Source organism: Oncorhynchus nerka, linkage group LG26 (assembly GCF_034236695.1).
Source record: "Oncorhynchus nerka isolate Pitt River linkage group LG26, Oner_Uvic_2.0, whole genome shotgun sequence".
Classification (NCBI taxonomy): domain Eukaryota; kingdom Metazoa; phylum Chordata; class Actinopteri; order Salmoniformes; family Salmonidae; genus Oncorhynchus; species Oncorhynchus nerka.
The window spans coordinates 46,416,638-46,429,484 of NC_088421.1; positions in this window are offsets into that span (position 1 = coordinate 46,416,638).

Here is a 12,847-nt window from a genome sequence, read left to right on the forward strand (position 1 = left end):
GGGTTATCAACTATCAGGCTCTCCTTTACAGTGTCAGGGGTTATCAACTATCAGGCTCTCCTTCTTTACAGTGTCAGGGGTTATCAACTATCAGGCTCTCCTTCTTTACAGTGTCAGGGTTATCAACTATCAGGCTCTCTTTACAGTGTCTTTACAGGTGTCAGGGTTATCAACTATCAGGCTCTCCTTTACAGTGTCAGGGGTTATCAACTATCAGGCTCTCTTCTTTACAGTGTCAGGGGTTATCAACTATCAGGCTCTTCTTTACAGTGTCAGGGGTTATCAACTATCAGGCTCTCCTTTACAGTGTCAGGGGTTATCAACTATCAGGCTCTCCTTCTTTACTGTGTCAGGGGTTATCAACTATCAGGCTCTCCTTTACAGTGTCAGGGGTTATCAACTATCAGTGTCTCTCAGGCTTCTTTACAGTGTCAGGGGTTATCAACTATCAGGCTCTCCTTCTTTACAGTGTCAGGGGTTATCAACTATCAGGCTCTCCTTCTTTACAGTGTCAGGGGTTATCAACTATCAGGCTCTCCTTCTTTACAGTGTCAGGGGTTATCAACTATCAGGCTCTCCTTCTTTACAGTGTCAGGGGTTATCAACTATCAGGCTCTCCTTTACAGTGTCAGGGGTTATCAACTATCAGGCTCTCCTTCTTTACAGTGTCAGGGGTTATCAACTATCAGGCTCTCCTTTACAGTGTCAGGGGTTATCAACTATCAGGCTCTCCTTCTTTACAGTGTCAGGGGTTATCAACTATCAGGCTCTCCTTCTTTACAGTGTCAGGGGTTATCAACTATCAGGCTCTCCTTTACAGTGTCAGGGGTTATCAACTATCAGGCTCTCCTTCTTTACAGTGTCAGGGGTTATCAACTATCAGGCTCTCCTTCTTTACAGTGTCAGGGGTTATCAACTATCAGGCTCTTCTTTACAGTGTCAGGGGTTATCAACTATCAGGCTCTCCTTTACAGTGTCAGGGGTTATCAACTATCAGGCTCTCCTTCTTTACAGTGTCAGGGGTTATCAACTATCAGGCTCTCCTTCTTTACAGTGTCAGGGGTTATCAACTATCAGGCTCTCCTTCTTTACAGTGTCAGGGGTTATCAACTATCAGGCTCTCCTTCTTTACAGTGTCAGGGGTTATCAACTATCAGGCTCTCCTTCTTTACAGTGTCAGGGGTTATCAACTATCAGGCTCTCCTTCTTTACAGTGTCAGGGGTTATCAACTATCAGGCTCTCCTTTACAGTGTCAGGGGTTATCAACTATCAGGCTCTCCTTCTTTACAGTGTCAGGGGTTATCAACTATCAGGCTCTCCTTTACAGTGTCAGGGGTTATCAACTATCAGGCTCTCCTTCTTTACAGTGTCAGGGGTTATCAACTATCAGGCTCTCCTTCTTTACAGTGTCAGGGGTTATCAACTATCAGGCTCTCCTTTACAGTGTCAGGGGTTATCAACTATCAGGCTCTCCTTCTTTACAGTGTCAGGGGTTATCAACTATCAGGCTCTTCTTTACAGTGTCAGGGGTTATCAACTATCAGGCTCTCCTTCTTTACAGTGTCAGGGGTTATCAACTATCAGGCTCTCCTTCTTTACAGTGTCAGGGGTTATCAACTATCAGGCTCTCCTTCTTTACAGTGTCAGGGGTTATCAACTATCAGGCTCTCCTTTACTGTGTCAGGGGTTATCAACTATCAGGCTCTCCTTCTTTACAGTGTCAGGGGTTATCAACTATCACTTTACAGTGTCAGGGGTTATCAACTATCAGGCTCTCCTTTACAGTGTCAGGGGTTATCAACTATCAGGCTCTCCTTCTTTACTGTGTCAGGGGTTATCAACTATCAGGCTCTCCTTCTTTACAGTGTCAGGGGTTATCAACTATCAGGCTCTCCTTCTTTACAGTGTCAGGGGTTATCAACTATCAGGCTCTCCTTCTTTACAGTGTCAGGGGTTATCAACTATCAGGCTCTCCTTCTTTACAGTGTCAGGGGTTATCAACTATCAGGCTCTCCTTTACAGTGTCAGGGGTTATCAACTATCAGGCTCTCCTTCTTTACAGTGTCAGGGGTTATCAACTATCAGGCTCTCCCTTTACAGTGTCAGGGGTTATCAACTATCAGGCTCTCCTTCTTTACAGTGTCAGGGGTTATCAACTATCAGGCTCTCCTTCTTTACAGTGTCAGGGGTTATCAACTATCAGGCTCTCCTTTACAGTGTCAGGGGTTATCAACTATCAGGCTCTCCTTCTTTACAGTGTCAGGGGTTATCAACTATCAGGCTCTCCTTTACAGTGTCAGGGGTTATCAACTATCAGGCTCTTCTTTACAGTGTCAGGGGTTATCAACTATCAGGCTCTCCTTTACAGTGTCAGGGGTTATCAACTATCAGGCTCTCCTTCTTTACAGTGTCAGGGGTTATCAACTATCAGGCTCTCCTTCTTTACAGTGTCAGGGGTTATCAACTATCAGGCTCTCCTTCTTTACAGTGTCAGGGGTTATCAACTATCAGGCTCTCCTTCTTTACAGTGTCAGGGGTTATCAACTATCAGGCTCTCCTTCTTTACAGTGTCAGGGGTTATCAACTATCAGGCTCTCCTTTACAGTGTCAGGGGTTATCAACTATCAGGCTCTCCTTTACAGTGTCAGGGGTTATCAACTATCAGGCTCTCCTTTACAGTGTCAGGGTTATCAACTATCAGGCTCTCCTTTACAGTGTCAGGGGTTATCAACTATCAGGCTCTCCTTCTTTACAGTGTCAGGGGTTATCAACTATCAGGCTCTCCTTCTTTACAGTGTCAGGGGTTATCAACTATCAGGCTCTCCTTCTTTACAGTGTCAGGGGTTATCAACTATCAGGCTCTCCTTCTTTACAGTGTCAGGGGTTATCAACTATCAGGCTCTCCTTTACAGTGTCAGGGGTTATCAACTATCAGGCTCTCCTTTACAGTGTCAGGGGTTATCAACTATCAGGCTCTCCTTTACAGTGTCAGGGGTTATCAACTATCAGGCTCTCCTTCTTTACAGTGTCAGGGGTTATCAACTATCAGGCTCTCCTTTACAGTGTCAGGGGTTATCAACTATCAGGCTCTCCTTCTTTACAGTGTCAGGGGTTATCAACTATCAGGCTCTCCTTCTTTACAGTGTCAGGGGTTATCAACTATCAGGCTCTCCTTCTTTACTGTGTCAGGGGTTATCAACTATCAGGCTCTCCTTCTTTACAGTGTCAGGGGTTATCAACTATCAGGCTCTCCTTTACAGTGTCAGGGGTTATCAACTATCAGGCTCTCCTTTACTGTGTCAGGGGTTATCAACTATCAGGCTCTCCTTCTTTACAGTGTCAGGGGTTATCAACTATCAGGCTCTCCTTTACAGTGTCAGGGGTTATCAACTATCAGGCTCTCCTTCTTTACAGTGTCAGGGGTTATCAACTATCAGGCTCTCCTTCTTTACAGTGTCAGGGGTTATCAACTATCAGGCTCTCCTTCTTTACAGTGTCAGGGGTTATCAACTATCAGGCTCTCCTTCTTTACAGTGTCAGGGGTTATCAACTATCAGGCTCTCCTTTACAGTGTCAGGGGTTATCAACTATCAGGCTCTCCTTTACAGTGTCAGGGGTTATCAACTATCAGGCTCTCCTTTACAGTGTCAGGGGTTATCAACTATCATTCTCTCCTTTACAGTGTCAGGGGTTATCAACTATCAGGCTCTCCTTTACAGTGTCAGGGGTTATCAACTATCAGGCTCTCCTTTACTGTGTCAGGGGTTATCAACTATCAGGCTCTCCTTCTTTACAGTGTCAGGGGTTATCAACTATCAGGCTCTCCTTCTTTACAGTGTCAGGGGTTATCAACTATCAGGCTCTCCTTCTTTACAGTGTCAGGGGTTATCAACTATCAGGCTCTCCTTTACTGTGTCAGGGGTTATCAACTATCAGGCTCTCCTTTACAGTGTCAGGGGTTATCAACTATCAGGCTCTCCTTTACAGTGTCAGGGGTTATCAACTATCAGGCTCTCCTTTACAGTGTCAGGGGTTATCAACTATCAGGCTCTCCTTTACAGTGTCAGGGGTTATCAACTATCAGGCTCTCTTCTTTACAGTGTCAGGGGTTATCAACTATCAGGCTCTCCTTCTTTACAGTGTCAGGGGTTATCAACTATCAGGCTCTCCTTCTTTACAGTGTCAGGGGTTATCAACTATCAGGCTCTCCTTTACAGTGTCAGGGTTATCAACTATCAGGCTCTCCTTCTTTACAGTGTCAGGGGTTATCAACTATCAGGCTCTCCTTCTTTACAGTGTCAGGGGTTATCAACTATCAGGCTCTCCTTCTTTACAGTGTCAGGGGTTATCAACTATCAGGCTCTCCTTCTTTACAGTGTCAGGGGTTATCAACTATCAGGCTCTCCTTCTTTACAGTGTCAGGGGTTCAGGGGTTATCAACTATCAGGCTCTCCTTTACATCAGGGGTTATCAACTATCAGGCTCTCCTTCTTTACAGTGTCAGGGGTTATCAACTATCAGGCTCTCCTTCTTTACAGTGTCAGGGGTTATCAACTATCAGGCTCTCCTTCTTTACAGTGTCAGGGTTATCAACTATCAGGCTCTCCTTCTTTACAGTGTCAGGGGTTATCAACTATCAGGCTCTCCTTTACAGTGTCAGGGGTTATCAACTATCAGGCTCTCCTTCTTTACAGTGTCAGGGGTTATCAACTATCAGGCTCTCCTTTACAGTGTCAGGGGTTATCAACTATCAGGCTCTCCTTTACAGTGTCAGGGGTTATCAACTATCAGGCTCTCCTTCTTTACAGTGTCAGGGGTTATCAACTATCAGGCTCTCCTTCTTTACAGTGTCAGGGGTTATCAACTATCAGGCTCTCCTTCTTTACAGTGTCAGGGGTTATCAACTATCAGGCTCTCCTTCTTTACAGTGTCAGGGGTTATCAACTATCAGGCTCTCCTTCTTTACAGTGTCAGTGTCAGGGGTTATCAACTATCAGGCTCTCCTTCTTTACAGTGTCAGGGGTTATCAACTATCAGGCTCTCCTTCTTTACAGTGTCAGGGGTTATCAACTATCAGGCTCTCCTTCTTTACAGTGTCAGGGGTTATCAACTATCAGGCTCTCCTTTACAGTGTCAGGGGTTATCAACTATCAGGCTCTCCTTCTTTACAGTGTCAGGGGTTATCAACTATCAGGCTCTCCTTCTTTACTGTGTCAGGGGTTATCAACTATCAGGCTCTCCTTCTTTACAGTGTCAGGGGTTATCAACTATCAGGCTCTCCTTCTTTACAGTGTCAGGGGTTATCAACTATCAGGCTCTCCTTCTTTACAGTGTCAGGGGTTATCAACTATCAGGCTCTCCTTCTTTACTGTGTCAGGGGTTATCAACTATCAGGCTCTCCTTCTTTACAGTGTCAGGGGTTATCAACTATCAGGCTCTCCTTCTTTACAGTGTCAGGGGTTATCAACTATCAGGCTCTCCTTTACAGTGTCAGGGGTTATCAACTATCAGGCTCTCCTTCTTTACAGTGTCAGGGGTTATCAACTATCAGGCTCTCCTTCTTTACAGTGTCAGGGGTTATCAACTATCAGGCTCTCCTTCTTTACAGTGTCAGGGGTTATCAACTATCAGGCTCTCCTTCTTTACAGTGTCAGGGGTTATCAACTATCAGGCTCTCCTTCTTTACAGTGTCAGGGGTTATCAACTATCAGGCTCTCCTTCTTTACAGTGTCAGGGGTTATCAACTATCAGGCTCTCCTTCTTTACTGTGTCAGGGGTTATCAACTATCAGGCTCTCCTTCTTTACTGTGTCAGGGGTTATCAACTATCAGGCTCTCCTTCTTTACAGTGTCAGGGGTTATCAACTATCAGGCTCTCCTTCTTTACAGTGTCAGGGGTTATCAACTATCAGGCTCTCCTTCTTTACAGTGTCAGGGGTTATCAACTATCAGGCTCTCCTTCTTTACAGTGTCAGGGGTTCATCAACTATCAGGCTCTCCTTTACAGTGTCAGGGGTTATCAACTATCAGGCTCTCCTTCTTTACAGTGTCAGGGGTTATCAACTATCAGGCTCTCTTCTTTACAGTGTCAGGGGTTATCAACTATCAGGCTCTCCTTCTTTACAGTGTCAGGGGTTATCAACTATCAGGCTCTCCTTCTTTACAGTGTCAGGGGTTATCAACTATCAGGCTCTCCTTCTTTACAGTGTCAGGGGTTATCAACTATCAGGCTCTCCTTCTTTACTGTGTCAGGGGTTATCAACTATCAGGCTCCTTCTTTACAGTGTCAGGGGTTATCAACTATCAGGCTCTCCTTCTTTACAGTGTCAGGGGTTATCAACTATCAGGCTCTCCTTCTTTACAGTGTCAGGGGTTATCAACTATCAGGCTCTCCTTCTTTACAGTGTCAGGGTTATCAACTATCAGGCTCTCCTTCTTTACAGTGTCAGGGGTTATCAACTATCAGGCTCTCCTTCTTTACAGTGTCAGGGGTTATCAACTATCAGGCTCTCCTTCTTTACAGTGTCAGGGGTTATCAACTATCAGGCTCTCCTTCTTTACAGTGTCAGGGGTTATCAACTATCAGGCTCTCCTTCTTTACAGTGTCAGGGGTTATCAACTATCAGGCTCTCCTTCTTTACAGTGTCAGGGGTTATCAACTATCAGGCTCTCCTTCTTTACAGTGTCAGGGGTTATCAACTATCAGGCTCTCCTTCTTTACAGTGTCAGGGGTTATCAACTATCAGGCTCTCCTTTACAGTGTCAGGGGTTATCAACTATCAGGCTCTCCTTCTTTACAGTGTCAGGGGTTATCAACTATCAGGCTCTCCTTCTTTACAGTGTCAGGGGTTATCAACTATCAGGCTCTCCTTTACAGTGTCAGGGGTTATCAACTATCAGGCTCTCCTTCTTTACAGTGTCAGGGGTTATCAACTATCAGGCTCTCCTTCTTTACAGTGTCAGGGGTTATCAACTATCAGGCTCTCCTTCTTTACAGTGTCAGGGGTTATCAACTATCAGGCTCTCCTTTACAGTGTCAGGGGTTATCAACTATCAGGCTCTCCTTTACAGTGTCAGGGGTTATCAACTATCAGGCTCTCCTTTACAGTGTCAGGGGTTATCAACTATCAGGCTCTCCTTTACAGTGTCAGGGGTTATCAACTATCAGGCTCTTCTTTACAGTGTCAGGGGTTATCAACTATCAGGCTCTCCTTCTTTACAGTGTCAGGGGTTATCAACTATCAGGCTCTCCTTTACAGTGTCAGGGGTTATCAACTATCAGGCTCTCCTTCTTTACAGTGTCAGGGGTTATCAACTATCAGGCTCTCCTTTACAGTGTCAGGGGTTATCAACTATCAGGCTCTCCTTTACAGTGTCAGGGGTTATCAACTATCAGGCTCTCCTTTACTGTGTCAGGGGTTATCAACTATCAGGCTCTCCTTCTTTACAGTGTCAGGGGTTATCAACTATCAGGCTCTCCTTTACAGTGTCAGGGGTTATCAACTATCAGGCTCTCCTTCTTTACAGTGTCAGGGGTTATCAACTATCAGGCTCTCCTTCTTTACAGTGTCAGGGGTTATCAACTATCAGGCTCTCCTTCTTTACAGTGTCAGGGGTTATCAACTATCAGGCTCTCCTTCTTTACAGTGTCAGGGGTTATCAACTATCAGGCTCTCCTTCTTTACAGTGTCAGGGGTTATCAACTATCAGGCTCTCCTTTACAGTGTCAGGGGTTATCAACTATCAGGCTCTCCTTTACAGTGTCAGGGGTTATCAACTATCAGGCTCTCCTTTACAGTGTCAGGGGTTATCAACTATCAGGCTCTCCTTTACAGTGTCAGGGGTTATCAACTATCAGGCTCTCCTTTACAGTGTCAGGGGTTATCAACTATCAGGCTCTCCTTCTTTACAGTGTCAGGGGTTATCAACTATCAGGCTCTCCTTCTTTACAGTGTCAGGGGTTATCAACTATCAGGCTCTCCTTCTTTACAGTGTCAGGGGTTATCAACTATCAGGCTCTCCTTTACTGTGTCAGGGGTTATCAACTATCAGGCTCTCCTTTACAGTGTCAGGGGTTATCAACTATCAGGCTCTCCTTTACAGTGTCAGGGGTTATCAACTATCAGGCTCTCCTTTACAGTGTCAGGGGTTATCAACTATCAGGCTCTCCTTTACAGTGTCAGGGGTTATCAACTATCAGGCTCTCCTTTACAGTGTCAGGGGTTATCAACTATCAGGCTCTCCTTCTTTACAGTGTCAGGGGTTATCAACTATCAGGCTCTCCTTCTTTACAGTGTCAGGGGTTATCAACTATCAGGCTCTCCTTTACAGTGTCAGGGGTTATCAACTATCAGGCTCTCCTTCTTTACAGTGTCAGGGGTTATCAACTATCAGGCTCTCCTTCTTTACTGTGTCAGGGGTTATCAACTATCAGGCTCTCCTTCTTTACAGTGTCAGGGGTTATCAACTATCAGGCTCTCCTTCTTTACAGTGTCAGGGGTTATCAACTATCAGGCTCTCCTTCTTTACAGTGTCAGGGGTTATCAACTATCAGGCTCTCCTTCTTTACAGTGTCAGGGGTTATCAACTATCAGGCTCTCCTTCTTTACAGTGTCAGGGGTTATCAACTATCAGGCTCTCCTTCTTTACAGTGTCAGGGGTTATCAACTAACAGGCTCTCCTTCTTTACAGTGTCAGGGGTAATCAACTATCAGGCTCTCATTTACAGTGTCAGGGGTTATCAACTATCAGGCTCTCCTTTACAGTGTCAGGGGTTATCAACTATCAGGCTCTCCTTCTTTACTGTGTCAGGGGTTATCAACTATCAGGCTCTCCTTCTTTACAGTGTCAGGGGTTATCAACTATCAGGCTCTCCTTCTTTACAGTGTCAGGGGTTATCAACTATCAGGCTCTCCTTCTTTACTGTGTCAGGGGTTATCAACTATCAGGCTCTCCTTCTTTACAGTGTCAGGGGTAATCAACTATCAGGCTCTCCTTTACAGTGTCAGGGGTTATCAACTATCAGGCTCTCCTTCTTTACAGTGTCAGGGGTTATCAACTATCAGGCTCTCCTTCTTTACTGTATCAGGGGTTATCAACTATCAGGCTCTCCTTCTTTACAGTGTCAGGGGTTATCAACTATCAGGCTCTCCTTCTTTACAGTGTCAGGGGTTATCAACTATCAGGCTCTCCTTCTTTACAGTGTCAGGGGTTATCAACTATCAGGCTCTCCTTCTTTACAGTGTCAGGGGTTATCAACTATCAGGCTCTCCTTCTTTACAGTGTCAGGGGTTATCAACTATCAGGCTCTCCTTCTTTACAGTGTCAGGGGTTATCAACTATCAGGCTCTCCTTCTTTACAGTGTCAGGGGTTATCAACTATCAGGCTCTCCTTCTTTACTGTGTCAGGGGTTATCAACTATCAGGCTCTCCTTCTTTACAGTGTCAGGGGTTATCAACTATCAGGCTCTCCTTCTTTACAGTGTCAGGGGTTATCAACTATCAGGCTCTCCTTCTTTACAGTGTCAGGGGTTATCAACTATCAGGCTCTCCTTCTTTACAGTGTCAGGGGTTATCAACTATCAGGCTCTCCTTCTTTACAGTGTCAGGGGTTATCAACTATCAGGCTCTCCTTCTTTACAGTGTCAGGGGTTATCAACTATCAGGCTCTCCTTCTTTACAGTGTCAGGGGTAATCAACTATCAGGCTCTCCTTTACAGTGTCAGGGGTTATCAACTATCAGGCTCTCCTTCTTTACAGTGTCAGGGGTTATCAACTATCAGGCTCTCCTTCTTTACTGTATCAGGGGTTATCAACTATCAGGCTCTCCTTCTTTACTGTGTCAGGGGTTATCAACTATCAGACTCTCCTTCTTTACAGTGTCAGGGGTTATCAACTATCAGGCTCTCCTTCTTTACAGTGTCAGGGGTTATCAACTATCAGGCTCTCCTTCTTTACTGTGTCAGGGGTTATCTACTATCAGGCTCTCCTTCTTTACAGTGTCAGGGGTTATCAACTATCAGGCTCTCCTTCTTTACAGTGTCAGGGGTTATCAACTATCAGGCTCTCCTTTACAGTGTCAGGGGTTATCAACTATCAGGCTCTCCTTCTTTACAGTGTCAGGGGTTATCAACTATCAGGCTCTCCTTTACAGTGTCAGGGGTTATCAACATTCAGGCTCTCCGTTACAGTGTCAGGTGTTATGAAATATCAGGCTCTCCTTCTTTACAGTGTCAGGGGTTATCAACTATCAGGCTCTCCTTCTTTACAGTGTCAGGGGTTATCAACTATCAGGCTCTCCTTCTTTACAGTGTCAGGGGTTATCAACTATCAGGCTCTCCTTCTTTACAGTGTCAGGGGTTATCAACTATCAGGCTCTCCTTCTTTACAGTGTCAGGGGTTATCAACTATCAGGCTCTCCTTCTTTACAGTGTCAGGGGTTATCTACTATCAGGCTCTCCTTCTTTACAGTGTCAGGGGTTATCAACTATCAGGCTCTCCTTTACAGTGTCAGGGGTTATCAACTATCAGGCTCTCCTTTACAGTGTCAGGGGTTATCAACTATCAGGCTCTCCTTTACAGTGTCAGGGGTTATCAACTATCAGGCTCTCCTTTACAGTGTCAGGGGTTATCAACTATCAGGCTCTCCTTTACTGTGTCATGGGTTATCAACTATCAGGCTCTCCTTCTTTACAGTGTCAGGGGTTATCAACTATCAGGCTCTCCTTCTTTACAGTGTCAGGGGTTATCAACTATCAGGCTCTCCTTTACAGTGTCAGGGGTTATCAACTATCAGGCTCTCCTTTACAGTGTCAGGGGTTATCAACTATCAGGCTCTCCTTTACAGTGTCAGGGGTTATCAACTATCAGGCTCTACTTTACAGTGTCAGGGGTTATCAACTATCAGGCTCTCCTTTACAGTGTCAGGGGTTATCAACTATCAGGCTCTCCTTTACAGTGTCAGGGGTTATCAACTATCAGGCTCTCCTTTACAGTGTCAGGGGTTATCAACTATCAGGCTCTCCTTTACTGTGTCAGGGGTTATCAACTATCAGGCTCTCCTTCTTTACAGTGTCAGGGGTTATCAACTATCAGGCTCTCCTTCTTTACAGTGTCAGGGGTTATCAACTATCAGGCTCTCCTTTACAGTGTCAGGTGTTATGAAATATCAGGCTCTCCTTTACAGTGTCAGGGGTTATCAACTATCAGGCTCTTCTTTACAGTGTCAGGGGTTATCAACTATCAGGCTCTCCTTTACAGTGTCAGGGGTTATCAACTATCAGGCTCTTCTTTACAGTGTCAGGGGTTATCAACTATCAGGCTCTCCTTCTTTACATTGTCAGGTGTTATCAACTATCAGGCTCTCCTTCTTTACAGTGTCAGGGGTTATCAACTATCAGGCTCTCCTTTACAGTGTCAGGGGTTATCAACTATCAGGCTCTCCTTTACATTGTCAGGTGTTATCAACTATCAGGCTCTCCTTCTTTACAGTGTCAGGGGTTATCAACTATCAGGCTCTCCTTTACTGTGTCAGGTGTTATGAAATATCAGGCTCTCAGAGGAATGGCAGTGTTTTGATCATCTGTCTCTTCTCCTGCTTAGAGAGGGACCTGACACATGATGCTGTGACCATGGCGACAAGCGTGGTAGTGTTCCATTGAGTCACTAACGCTAACACTAATGCTAACTGCGCTCATTAACCTGTCTGGCTAATGAGGTTCAGGCAGCGTCAGACAACCCCTCTGGTGCCACTGTGCTCAGTGCTAAGGGCTCCAATGACGTAGTCACCGAAGACAATGAGGAGAAATGACAGGGGCTTTATAAGCTGGTCATAAGCTGGTTATAAGACTGTATAATTTGTTTATAATGTAGTTATAACACATGTCCAAGGTGTAGTGTAGTTTTATGACAATGTGACATTCAGAGGATCAATTGATTTTGGTAAAATAGATATATTCCTTACTTCAAAGAAATAACCACAATGACGCTATTTTACTCACAACGGCCTCATTTACATCTTTGTAAAATGGAAACTATACAGCAAAATAGTTGGATACAGATTTTTTATCAATACATTATCATCATATTTGATGGGCAGAAACATTGTCATTGGCGTCTCTGTATAGGGATGAATAAAACTCACCCATACACAGACTTAGGAGAAAGGAATTGTGAGCCCTGAATAGCAAGACGTTGGTCACGATTCAATTCAAGGCTCGTTACAGCGCTGCACACTATCACAGAGGTAATGTTCCCACTTTCACAGAGGTACCCTTCAAGGTAAACCTCTGTTAACGTTGGCTCAGCTGGAAATTACTTTCTGATGTCAAGAGCACTGCAACGTGCGATCGGATTGAATCGCAGCCTTTGAATTTCCATTTCAACAACAATAACACAACAATGCACCATTGAGTTCCCAATAAATGTGGTCTGATCCAACAGCTGTTAACTTTACCCAACAGGACTACAGAGGGCTGTGATGATAACATCTGATCCAACAGCAGTCCTGTTAACTTTACCCAACAGGACTACAGAGGGCTGTGGTGATAACATCTGATCCAACAGCAGTCCTGTTAACTTTACCCAACAGGACTACAGAGGGCTGTGGTGATAACATCTGATCCAACAGCAGTCCTGTTAACTTTACCCAACAGGACTACAGAGGGCTGTGGTGATCCAAACATCTGTTAACTTTCAACAACAGCTGTTAATCTTTACCCAACAGGACTACAGAGGGCTGTGGTGATAACATCTGATCCAACAGCAGTCCTGTTAACTTTACCCAACAGGACTACAGAGGGCTGTGGTGATAACATCTGATCCAACAGCAGTCCTGTTAACTTTACCC